The 12,214-nt window shown below is 39.5% G+C and overlaps 1 pseudogene; it reads left to right on the forward strand.

Annotated features, from left to right (window-relative positions):
- Positions 1-9,700: 9,700 nt before the first annotated feature.
- Positions 9,701-10,147, forward strand: LOC102738880 (ATP synthase F(0) complex subunit f, mitochondrial pseudogene; annotated as a pseudogene).
- The last annotated feature ends 2,067 nt before the right edge of the window (positions 10,148-12,214 follow it).

A 12,214-nucleotide genomic window follows, 5' to 3' on the forward strand; every position in this document is an offset into this window, starting at 1 on the left:
TCTAGGTGTTCTGCGCCAGGCTGTCTAATGGAGAACTCTCTGAGTTTCTCGTAGAAATAATAAAATATGCTATTTTTCTGCTTACATATATATTTTAAACATTCAGTTACAACCACAGCAATTGTTTAGAACTTAACAACGTATTTTTTTCAGAGAGGAACATCTCTACCTACCTGACATTATTCAGATTTGTGAGTGCATGTGCATTTGCTAGTGCATGAATACAAAGTAAGCTGACTTTTAGTCAATTTTAATATTGTTTTAGCAAGGTCTATAGGCACAACATCTGTTTTATTGACCACAGTGGGGACCAGCCCCTCCCAGGCCTACCTGCTGTATGCCACTGCTCTTGTGAAAGCTTTGTCAGCTGGTAGAGCTGTAGCATGTCTAATCAGGCCCTGGGAATGGGGCCTGGCCTTTCCTGTAAGAATAACCATGTAGTTAATAATAGTAACAGTACGCCTCTAATCACTGGAATGAGACTCCCAGTTTACTGGGAGATAGTAGAGGCATTCCAGGTAAGGAATTCTGCGCCTACATCCTGCCCTCCGGGATTCTCCCTCACCTGTGTCTGGAATGACCCACATCACCTTCTCAGCACAGGGGCGTTTGACCCTCTGAGTTCTGCCCATCATTACCTCTCGGAGAAGTAAGCTGACATCTGTAGTCAGTCGGCTTGCAATGTCAGGCGAGGCCTTCAGTTCTTCCAACCGTGTCTCCTCATCTGGAAGAGTGCAGATGTTGGACCGACCCTAGAGACACACACTCAAGTGGCCAGGCAGGTGGCAGTGTGAGTGAGGAGGGCAGGGCACCCACTATGCAGACCAGAGCACCCACATTCTCTCCAAAGGAGCTAGCACCTTCTTCGTTCTTGCCAACCACCACCACTTGCAGGTACGGTGTTCCAGATATTTAAAGTTTCCCCAAAAGATTAGTTATCTTGCTTTTCTATGTTAAATCATATATATATTTTAAAGATTTTATTTATTTATTTGAGTGAGAGCAAGAGCGAGAGCAAGAGAGAGAAAGAGAGAGAGCCCGAGAGCAGGGGGGAGGAGGGGCAGAGGGAGAGGGAGAAGCAGATTCCCTGCTGAACAGGGGCTCAATCCCAGGACCCCAGGATCATGACCTGAGCTGAAGGCAGATGCTTAACTGACTGAGCCACCCAGGCATCCCTAAATCATGTATTTTTAAATATTGGAAATGAATTAAAAACACTTAAAACCTGAATGAGCCAAACAACACTTATCCGCAGGCCAGTTTATGATCTCCAAACCTGGAGAGCTTTCGGATCCTAGGGACTCTTTCATGATTCTACCTTGCTGGAAAAGAAGAGGCTTGGCTGTCTTTCCTAGATAGGGCATCCAAAAAATGGTTTCTGGTCTTATGCCAAACTCACAGCTGGGACTTTCATAAATCAATGACTACATTGTTGGTTTGGTCCAAATCTATTTAATCCATCCAGATCTCATCCACCAGGCTGGGAGAAAAGGGGATTACCTTTTATCAATGGTCCCTATTCTACATCATGGTTCTGAGGTCAGTTGGGGATCAGGTTGACTTTTTCTATTAAGATATAAATACAAATCAAAATGGACATGAAGCAAATAGAAACTCCCAAACTAGACAGACAAAATGAAGGTATGAAATCTTCTCATGCTAAGAAGCCTCTTTATTTTTGTAATGAAAGGTGAGGTCATACCCTTTTCGAAAGGGTAAATTAAGTAAGATCGATCTTTACAGTTTGCTTTCTTTGTACTCTTAGTGCGTGTGTGTGCACTAACATTTCCAGCTTAATTCGTTTGAACACTTCATTATTAGGGACACTTTTTTTTTTTTTTACTTGCAATTTACTGCAGCTCATTGTCTGTTTCATTTCTTCTCTTATTGTTTTGGTATTTTTTTAAAACATACAAAATATTATTTTAAAGAAATTCTACAAAGCACTCTTAAAGATTAACAAGAGATGAGAAGTCATTGAAATTAAGAAGGAAGAAAGGGAGGCAGGGGACCAGGAGAAAGCAAAGGCAGGGGACGAGAGCCTGAACAGAATTATTACTCATTGTAATCATTAATCAAGACTATTGCTCTGTATTATCATGTTGGGACCTGGTGGGCTTACTCTGCGACAGAAACCTGTGCTCTCATTCTTTTGTTCAGTGTTTCCATTGTAACGGGAGAGGGCACTTATTCAAATATAATACCATTTCCGGAGAAATTATAAAAACATATTGAAAGTTAATGTGTGAGAATTCTCTTATCCCCAATTTTCCATGCCATAAAAGACATTTTCATTTGCATTGTTTGTTGTGAACAATTAGAGGAGAGAGCATACTCAATTACAAATTAAACCTTTTCAGAGGAGGATTAAAAATGATCTTATAAACAGGCTTTTTAGTGCGAGAGCGTAAGCTTTAACTTTGAATTGAAAAATCAATGCCACATAGAAACAGAAACAAGAGCATTTAATTAATCTACAGTTTATCCTTTCATATTGTGATAAACAAAAGGAAACTATAATTTTCTTAGGACCTTTCTGTTGAATTTTTAGGAACAATTACATTAACTGAGAGGCTAATTATTACTGCAAAGGAATGCCCGTTGATGCTTTGCAGTCCCAGGAACAATACTGAAATGAAAGTCTCCATGCTTGAAATTTAATCTCTCAGTGATCTTATACCAGAGTACCTGAATTCCAACCATTTGCAAAGTACTTCTTGCATTTGTCGGTACTTGCCTGTTTTTATTTAACTCCTGGAAAAAAAAAAAGCTTACATCAGTCATTTGAAACAATTATTCTAAAATATTGTCTCATTGATGAAAGGAACAAAGCATTCCTGGCAGGGACCAAGGAGTGATTTATATATAACACTTTCAATGAATACTTCACTTTTTACTTTGCATACATAGACACAAGCCAAGAGAAACCAGAAATGTAATTTCAGAATCTGTATGAGCATTTCAGGGCTGAATGTCCAACAAGAATTTAGGAGAGAAAAAAAAAAATCATTAAAGACAACAATGGATAATCATCCTTGCAACTTAATGTTTGCTCACATCCTTAATTATTGAAATAGGTGTCTTTTTGGGACGGTATTGGTTATATGGGAGCTTGGTAGGTTTCCAGTTTTAGATCTTGCTTAAAATACAGAAACTTGGGCTCTGCCCCAAATCAATGAATCAGAATATCTAATTTATGGGTCTGGAATAAGAGCTAGGAAAATGAATTTTAGACAAGCATGCCTGGGGGATTCTGATGCAGATCACATTTTGGGAAACCCTACACTACAGCTGCAACAAATTACCCATGTTTATCAGACATTTTGCTAGCAGCTAACAGCTCTTTAAACTCCGTATAGGCAGAGAACAAATACAGAGCTGCTCTCCAAGGGCACGTAGTCATTCCAGGGACCCGTGGCCTTGACCTGCCCTCCAACCTGAAGAGGTTACTCAAAAGGGTCCCCATGGCCCATTGACAACCAGTACACCTCTCTCCTCAAAGCCCGATTCAACAAAAGCTCTTCTATTTCCTTCCTGGGAAGAACTGCAAAGTTGACATGAACATTCTTGTGAGAATTTCACTAATGTTTTTGGGGATTTGTATGTAATCAAGACTAATATGTACCAGGCAGCCCACACTACAGTCTAACCAGCTGTTCAAGGCCATCCTCTGTTCTGATTGGTTATTACGCAGGCCATCAACATTGTTAAATATTTTGTAACCCCAGTGTTTTTTGTTTTATTGAATTCTTATGGCAGGCAGCAGTATCTGGCTGCTTAACAACTGTTCCCAGCCCCATTTTGCTTTCCTGCTTTCTACTATAAAGGTTAAAAAGTCAATGTTGCCTTTCCCAGCTTCGCCTACAGCCACGAATGGCCCTGTCGCATAATTTTGAACAAGGAGATGAAAAGGCAGTCTTCTGGAGTCCTTCTAAGAAGGATTTTTCCTCCGTGATGAAAGCAGAAGAGTATCTAAGGAGAACTTTCTTGCCATCCCGGCTGCCCTCTGGGTTCTGCCTTTGGAAGCAGTCCCATGACGTTGAAGTGGCAGGGGCCACCTAACTGGACCCGGGGCAGAGTGTAAGAGGATGTCAGACCCCAGTCCTCCTCACCGTCATGGCAGAGCTAGAAGGGACTGACTCCGGGCTTCTTGTTCAATGAAAATTACTGTGCTTAAATTGTAGGTCTCCTTGTGGTTTACTATTTTTGTTTCTTTTACCTGAGAGCATTCTCACTGATGTTGTCTACAACAAATCTCCTTCTTCTTCTCTGGGCCATCTTCTCTTAGTGGAATATTTTCCCAGGTACTGTCTTTTAGTAATATTCTAGAATTTCCAACGGGGTGACCGATGGTCTAATTTGTACACACACACACATACTTCAGATTCAAGATCAGAATGCTCAAAGTTACATTCCATAACTTGCCCAAGAACTCAAAACTATCTTCATACTCATGATCTTATTAATTGGTTGATCGCTACCTTGTCTCACTCTAGAATGTGTTTAGAAAAACACACAAGTATTCACAAATTATAAGCACATTAAATTAAGGAATTAGGACAGAATCTAAAAGGGAGGAGAGGTTAGGACCTAAAATAAAGCCTGAAGAGGGGAAGATGGAAAAATGCATAATCTCAGGTCCTCTGTAGTAGGGCCATACATTTGTTTTTAAACCAAATAGGAGTTATTCAAAGCCAACCAATTGTTCAGAACAATTGTAACTATTCCTGACCCTAATGTCAGGAAGGATATTTTTTCTGGGGATCCTTACAAATAGAGTATTGTGTAATGTAATCAGGTTCTGTGATGTGGAATCCTCAACATTCTCCTATGGCATCACACCAGATTGTGTGGTCCTTTGTGAAGCTCATCAGCACAGCCCAGACTGAAGCAGAGGAGAACAAATAATCTGCCTAAATAGACCACCTAAAAAGGATTGATGGAGCACACTAGGATAACCCTTGCTTAGTTTGAATAAAGGGAATCAAATTCTTTAAAAAGAGTGTTGGGATTTTTGTGTAGGTGTTGAGAGCATAGACTCTGAAACCATGTTGCCTGGCTTTGAATCTTAGCTTTGCTGCCTATTAGCTGAGTGACCATGGACAAGTGACATAATTTTTCTGTGGGATGGTAATAATAATACTTAGTTCACAGATTTTTGTGAGAAGTGAATGTGTCACAGTGCCTGGCAATAGTAAGTACTATGCAAATGTTAGTTATTGTCCTATTGAGGGCTTTGAACTAAACTATGTAAAATGCTCCACACCCAATTCCAATGTGGACAGCAGGGTTTTCCCACATGAGGCAGTTCTTGGGCACCAACTGGGTGTCCCACAAATCAACTCAATGTTGACACTATCTACCTGGAGACAGTGTCAGATCCTACAGGTTCAGGATGTGGTCCTACAAGACTGACCCCTCCCCTCACCACTACCAATAAGAACAACTTGGGACACCAAATCCAGGTTGTTCCCTTTGCTCTGACTGACCATCAGCTATAGATGGAAGTTCCCATGACCCTTCCTTGGGTTCCATTAATTTGCTAGAGCAGCTCACAGAACTCAGAGACATATTTTACTAGATTACCAGCTCACTTTAAAAGGATAGAACTCAGGAACAGCCAGATGTCGTAAGGTATCTTAAGACCTAACCCTAGAAGTTCAGAATATAGCTTCTTTGCATTCTGCTGTTCAAGCAAGCACAGAGGTCCATGTAGATGCAAGGGGAAAGGGATCGGACTCCACATCCTTGCCAGTGTGGCCAGTTTTCAGGCTTTGTATGTCAAGTAAAAAGTGAATCACCTGTGTTAGAATCTGATAATAAAATATTATGGTGGAACCCATTGCAAAAATGCCTATAAATGAAAAAAATGCCTACAAACAGAAGAAACCATGAGAAAGACAGAAACTTGGACTTAAGCTATGTAATAAAGGAAAGTGCAGAGTTTTGGAAGAACACAATTGGTCTCATGTTTGTCCTCTCCTTGGTAAAAGTCTTTTAGTGGACGATCCTAGACTGAAATTTGTCCTTCACACTATCCAGTGAGCATATTGTTGTGTTTGTTCTTGTTTTCTTTGTTATGGGTTTTTTTGGTGAATTTGAACATGTTTGGGTATTCATGCTACTCTTAGGCACAGTCCTCACTACTCCTTACTGTCACACACTGATCTGTTCCACTTATGGATGTTACTCGTTTAGTGACTACAACTTGAGGTCTTATTTGCTTTCTAGACTTCTCTGGTTGTTAACACCATTTTGGTTCAGAAACTAGCCTTAACATGAAGGGAAATGAGTACATAAAAAAAATGTATCATACAGCCTTATCTATTGAGACTGTGTCCTAGAACTGGGGCCCAAAGGAGCTGGGGGAAAAGTGGAATGATACCTACATCACTCCGCCCGCTGCAGGGGTGGGGGGGGTTGGGGGGGGCTGGTACATACCAATGGCATCACCCTCTGATTATTTTGCTGGCTGTCTCATAGTTTGACCACTAAGGTTTCAATCCAGTACTGAGTAGATTGATCCTTATTTTCATGCTGCTTACTCTGGTGTCTTATGTCATCCACTGTAACCACCATCATGCCAATGGCCACCTCAAAAATTGTGGAAAAGGCACCATTTTGAAAGGGTGTGCTCCGGAGGGCAAACTGCTTTCTGTTTAGTTATTTTTACTTGGGCTGGGGTCATTTTGCACAGGGTCTGAGCAATGTCTTACAACAGACTGCTCAATAGCTAATATTTGTAGGGAGGACAACTCTTAGGTCATTAGAATGTCATGAGATGGCCTTTATTAATCACAAATCAACCATATCAGGTCAAGCTTGCCCTTGTTTTGCAATTGAGAGTACACTCAATAAATGATTCTATTTTGTTATATACATTTGTACTTTCTAGAAGATATATTTTTCCCACTATGGACATGCATATTCTCTACATATTTCTTCATATTCATTTCTCCTCATTATTAGCACCTTAAGAACTTCCAAGTTAGAAATAAGAAAGAATGTTCCACAGGTCCCAGAGTAAGCATATTGTTAAGTTTCATTCAGGAAATTCTGGAGTTGAACTACAAATCATGGTTGGCTCTCTAGTCAAAAGGTCACCCTTACTCTCAACCCCTTGTCCAAACATGATGCAATTTGAGACCCTCTGAGTTTTTCATTTTCCTATACGTATTGCCTTTTGGTCCTGTGTCAAGAAATTATTCTCATTAGAACAATAACAACAAAAACCCTTTGTTCTTTCATTGGTCTCTTGGGTGGTTTTAGTGGTATTGAACTCAGACATATATTTGCTGTTTCTTGAAATCATGAATTCCACATCTCAATGGGATTATTACAATTCTCTAGCATGAGATAAATCAAATTGTATGGAATTTGTTTGAGAGATTTCTAAAGAACAAAAGGAGTGTATGTGTCGGGAGGAAGGATGGGGGTGGTTGGAATCTATTCATATCTCCAAGATCATGGAAAACTCCCTCTCCTTAAAATAGCTGCCCTTTGTGGCAGGTACTGCTTGTTGCCTACCCCAAACCCATTTTCCTTCTTCCTTCCTATCAGGATCTCTGATTTTGTGGAGGGCTGCAATGTATGTAGTTAAAAAGACCCATCTCCTAGAGTTCCTTTGTGTTATGGAGCTATTCTATGTCATGATTTTGACCATAGTTATATGAATCTGTGATAAAATGTCACAGAACCATATACACCGACATATAAAAAATGAAAGCAAAGTTCATGAAGAGCTGGTGAAATCTTAATTGGGTTGTTAGTTTAGTCAAATGTAATTCTGTCGGGACGCCTGGGTGGCTCTGTCATTAAGCATCTGCCTTCGGCTCGGGTCCTGATCTCAGGGTCCTGGGATCAAGCCCCGCATCAGGCTCTGTGCTCCATGGGAAGCCTGCTTCTCCCTCTCCTGCTCCCCCTGCTTCTGTTCCCTCTCTCTCTGTGCCTTTCTCTGTCAAATAAATAAATAAAATCTTTAAAAAAAAAACCCAAAAAACAAATGTAATCTGTCAGTGTAAGTTTCTTAATTTTGATAATGTGCTACAGGTATGGAAGATGTTACCATTGAGGGAAGCAATATAATGGCTAACTGGGACCTCTCAGTATTTGTGCAGCTTCTTGTGATTCTATGATTATTTCCAAATAAAGACTTGAAAATAAAGATATAGACATAGACTTCTTTACAAATAAGGATGACCCTGTGACCCACCTTTGACCAATGAGGAAAAACAGGATTATACAAATAGTGGTCCTGGGTAGGCTACTTTATCATATTTAAGGGGACAGACTACTGCTTATGTTTTCATCTTTGTTTTTTTATCCTTCTTCCCTCATGGAACACACACATGGGACCAGATATATAGGTATGAAGTAGAAAGTTTGCATATGCAGATGAAGTAGAAAATTAGAAGGAACTTGGGTCCTTGACTCTACTATCCCAGGACAGCCTACTTTGGGGTTTTGTATCATGTGAGAAAAATAAACCCCTTGTGTTTAAGGCTGTGTAATAGGGTTTATGTTTTTTGATGTTGCATGTAATCTTAAATAATACCTTCTTCTTTGTTCCAAATATAACCGGGGTCACCAAAAGTCTGGGTGCCAATAGACTTTTATTTCATCATCCTGATTTCACCTGCTCTAGACAACAGTTTTGGAGTCCTGTGCTCTTGTAACAATTTATTCATGAGCTATTGGCATGCCTTTGGACAAGAAACCCATTTTCTCTATGATGAGAGAGTTGGACTTAAGAGCACCAAAAGCTCTTTTTTGTATAATTAAAGAAAAACCTTAAACCAGGAAATGGGTAATGATGGAATCTAGGGACATGCTAAATCAGTACCCAGTAATCACAGAATATTGGTAGAGTACATAATGGGAGAAATAAACAGATATTGGAAGGAAGGAGGCAGATTAAATCACTTTCCACAATTACTTAGACTCCTTTCCTTTGTGAGACAATAATCACTCCTGCCTATTCTTACATATCTTGTTGGGCTTCCTGGAAGAAGAGTAAACATGTCTCACTGACTTTGGGCTTGGCCAAATGACATGCTTTGGCCAGTGCAATATGAGAGGATGTGATGTATCTCATATTCACACAAAATTTCAGAGGCATCATAAATCTTCTTCAGAGTTCTTGCTCTTCTGTGCTATGTACACAGCCATGGCTCACATAGCTTCTCTCCCCTTCTAGGGCACTGAATGGAAACACACACACGAGCAGACATACAGCCTGGCTGCAGTCAAGCCACAGCTGAGACATAAAATGAGCAAGAAATAAACCTTTATTGTTGTAAGCTACGAAGATCAGAGTTTTTGTTACTGCAGAAAGTTGACTACTACAGAGAGGAACCTACAAGTCTTTAACAAAACGCCATTAGTCCATGGAGGTAGCTGCAAAAGTTCAAAAGCTGTAATTTAAGGAGGAGCTTGTGATTAGAAGCTGGGAAATAGAGTCAGGCACTGAAGAATGGGAACGTGGGCTTGGTTTGGTAAATTCTCTAAATCCCATCAAAAATTTTCTTTTTTATTATATGACATAATAGTTATAAGCAGTGGCTCTGAAGCCAGTTGCATGCATTCTAATCCCAGCTTTTCCATTTGCAAATTGTGTGTCTTTGGTCAAGTTACATATGTCTTCTCTAAAATAGGGTAATAAACAGGATTTAACTCCTTGGTTGGTACACAAATGTACTAAAACATAGTGCTTCAGAGAGCGGACACCCAGGTCTCCAAGATGGCATCAGTCGTACCAGTGAAGGAGAAGAAGCTCATGGATGTGAAACTAGGAGAGCTGCCCAGCTGGATACTGATGTGGGATTTCACCCCTAAGGGCATTGCTGGAGCATTTCAAAGAGGTTACTACCGGTATAACAACAAGTATGTCAATGTGAAGAAAGGGGGCGTTGCTGAGATTTCTATGGTGCTAGCAGCTTATGTGCTTTTCAACTACTGTCCTTGTTACAAGGAACTCAGACAGGAGCGGCTACGCAAGTACCACTGAAGAGGGCCCAGTGTGGAGGCACATTCCGCATTCCTGACCATGACCTTTGCCTGGCACCCTTGAATCCTTTCATATTCTAATTCAGAATTAACATCCAATAAAAGATGACTGGTAAAAAACAAACAAACAAACAAACAAAAAACATAGTGCTTCAAACAGTGTTTTGTCTATACTGTGTACTCAATTGTTAGCTACTATTAGTATGAGTGGGTTTCTTCCCTCCATTATGCCACTTTACTCTGCTTTTGGCTAAGACAATAAGATAACTACCAGAGCTTTGAACATAAGCACTGACTCATGGATAAAGGTCCAGAAGGAATTAGGACAAGACAAACAAAAGTCAGAAAAATAAGTCCATTGCAAAATGCTTTATCTATCTATCTATCTATCTATCTATCATCTATCTATCATCTATCTATTCTTCCTTTCTATTTCTCTTTGGATTAGTCTCTAAGGAAAAAATGTATTTACCAAAGACAAAGGCAGGCTTTAAAATGGTTTTGATTTTTTAGCTGATTTGTTATTTTGTTAAATTAGAAAATTTGAAGCCTATACAAAACTGGAGAGAAATGTACAAAATTCCTATGTATCTAACTCCTAAGTATAATATTCATCTACAAAGATCACTCTTGTTTCATCTATGCCCTCTCTTCCCTGCCCCACTAGATTAGGAAGAAAATCCCAGATGTCATAGCATTCGATTGAATAACTTTGAAAAATCATTTACAATTATCTTTTCTTAATAAAAGATTGCATGCTTGGACTCCTAGAGTATTCTCATTATGAGTTACGTAGCATCAGAAAATTAGAATGTAATAATTAACTGGTGGGTGGCATATCAGCTTGTTAAAATATAAAGTGTAGGCTGTGATCATGGTCTGGAGCCAAGAGACTGCCACACATGCTTCCCACATGGCTTCAGGGCGCTTCTATCTGGAGTGCACTGGCATGAGAGAGAGTCTGAAGAGTGGCCCTTTATAAAGCCTTCAGAACAAATCAGTCAATTCACTTTATTGCAATATATATTTAAAGACCAACAAGTATGCAATATGGTTTCATATTAGGAACATAGGTGAATTTAAGATGGGTCCTGCCTTTAGTGAGAGTTAGACCCATATATAGCTAATTATAACCCAAGGCATTTTGAAGACTTTTAGTATAAAATTCCAAACCAAAGCCTGTATCATCTCAGAGGGAGTGTGAATAATTTGAATTTGGGGAGATGAGGTAAGGAGAGACAGTTTCAGAGAGGAAGCAATTTTTAAATTTAGCTTTTAAAAAAATGAGTAGCATTTTGACAAGTGGACTAGGACGTGGGTGGGTAAAAGCCAAAAAAAAAAAAAAAAAAAAAGAGAGAGAGAGAAAGAGAAAAACCAAGCAAGGAATTTTAAAAGGTGTAAAAATATACCTATCTTAACCCAGAAATCAGTGATGTTTTGGGTCCCAATTCTGGAACCTTCTTTCCAGTTTTATGTAAGCCCAAGCAGTGTCCCAGAAACTTTTTTAATAGATGTCATTTGCTGACATAACACATTTTCTGCATACTGATGAAATTTAATAGGCAAATCAAATAATGTAACATTTACATTCATTTTAAATATTCCCATAAAACTGGAGTCAGACAGATTATAACCCTTGGGCCAAATCAGATCCACTGCCTGTTTTTGTAAATAAAGTTGAATTGGAACATAGCTACACCCATTTGTTTAGAATTGTCTATAATATATGGTGCTACAATGGCAGACTTGGGTACTTACAAGAGACCATCTGACCTGCAAACCATAACAGATTTACTTAGGGTCAGGACTAGGGTGAGGTGAGTGAAGTATCTATAGTAGACCCTCACGCTCCCGGGTGCCTGCATGACCCTGAGAGAGCTTCTTTACATTTTGCTTCTTAGATGCCTCCCTTACCTTTCCCTAATCTTGGCTCTGTATTTACTGTCTGACTCTCTATAGAAAAGTTCTTCTAAACCCTGCTATAAAATAAAAGGGTTTGTAGCAGATGATATTCATAAATTATTGAGCAGTGTTCCTGGGACGAGATGAAGTCTGTTCATTCTCCAATAGACAAGAAGAGTGGGAAGTGATGGATTTAACACTCATTAACTATTATTCATTATTTATGGCAACACGTCACTGAATATGCCACCCCAAATTAGGCCACTTTGGCATAAGAGTATTTTGAGCTATAGGCGATTAAGAGCCA

This window comes from Leptonychotes weddellii, chromosome 1 (assembly GCF_054177405.1).
Source record: "Leptonychotes weddellii isolate Sample4059 chromosome 1, ASM5417740v2, whole genome shotgun sequence".
In the NCBI taxonomy this organism is placed as follows: domain Eukaryota; kingdom Metazoa; phylum Chordata; class Mammalia; order Carnivora; family Phocidae; genus Leptonychotes; species Leptonychotes weddellii.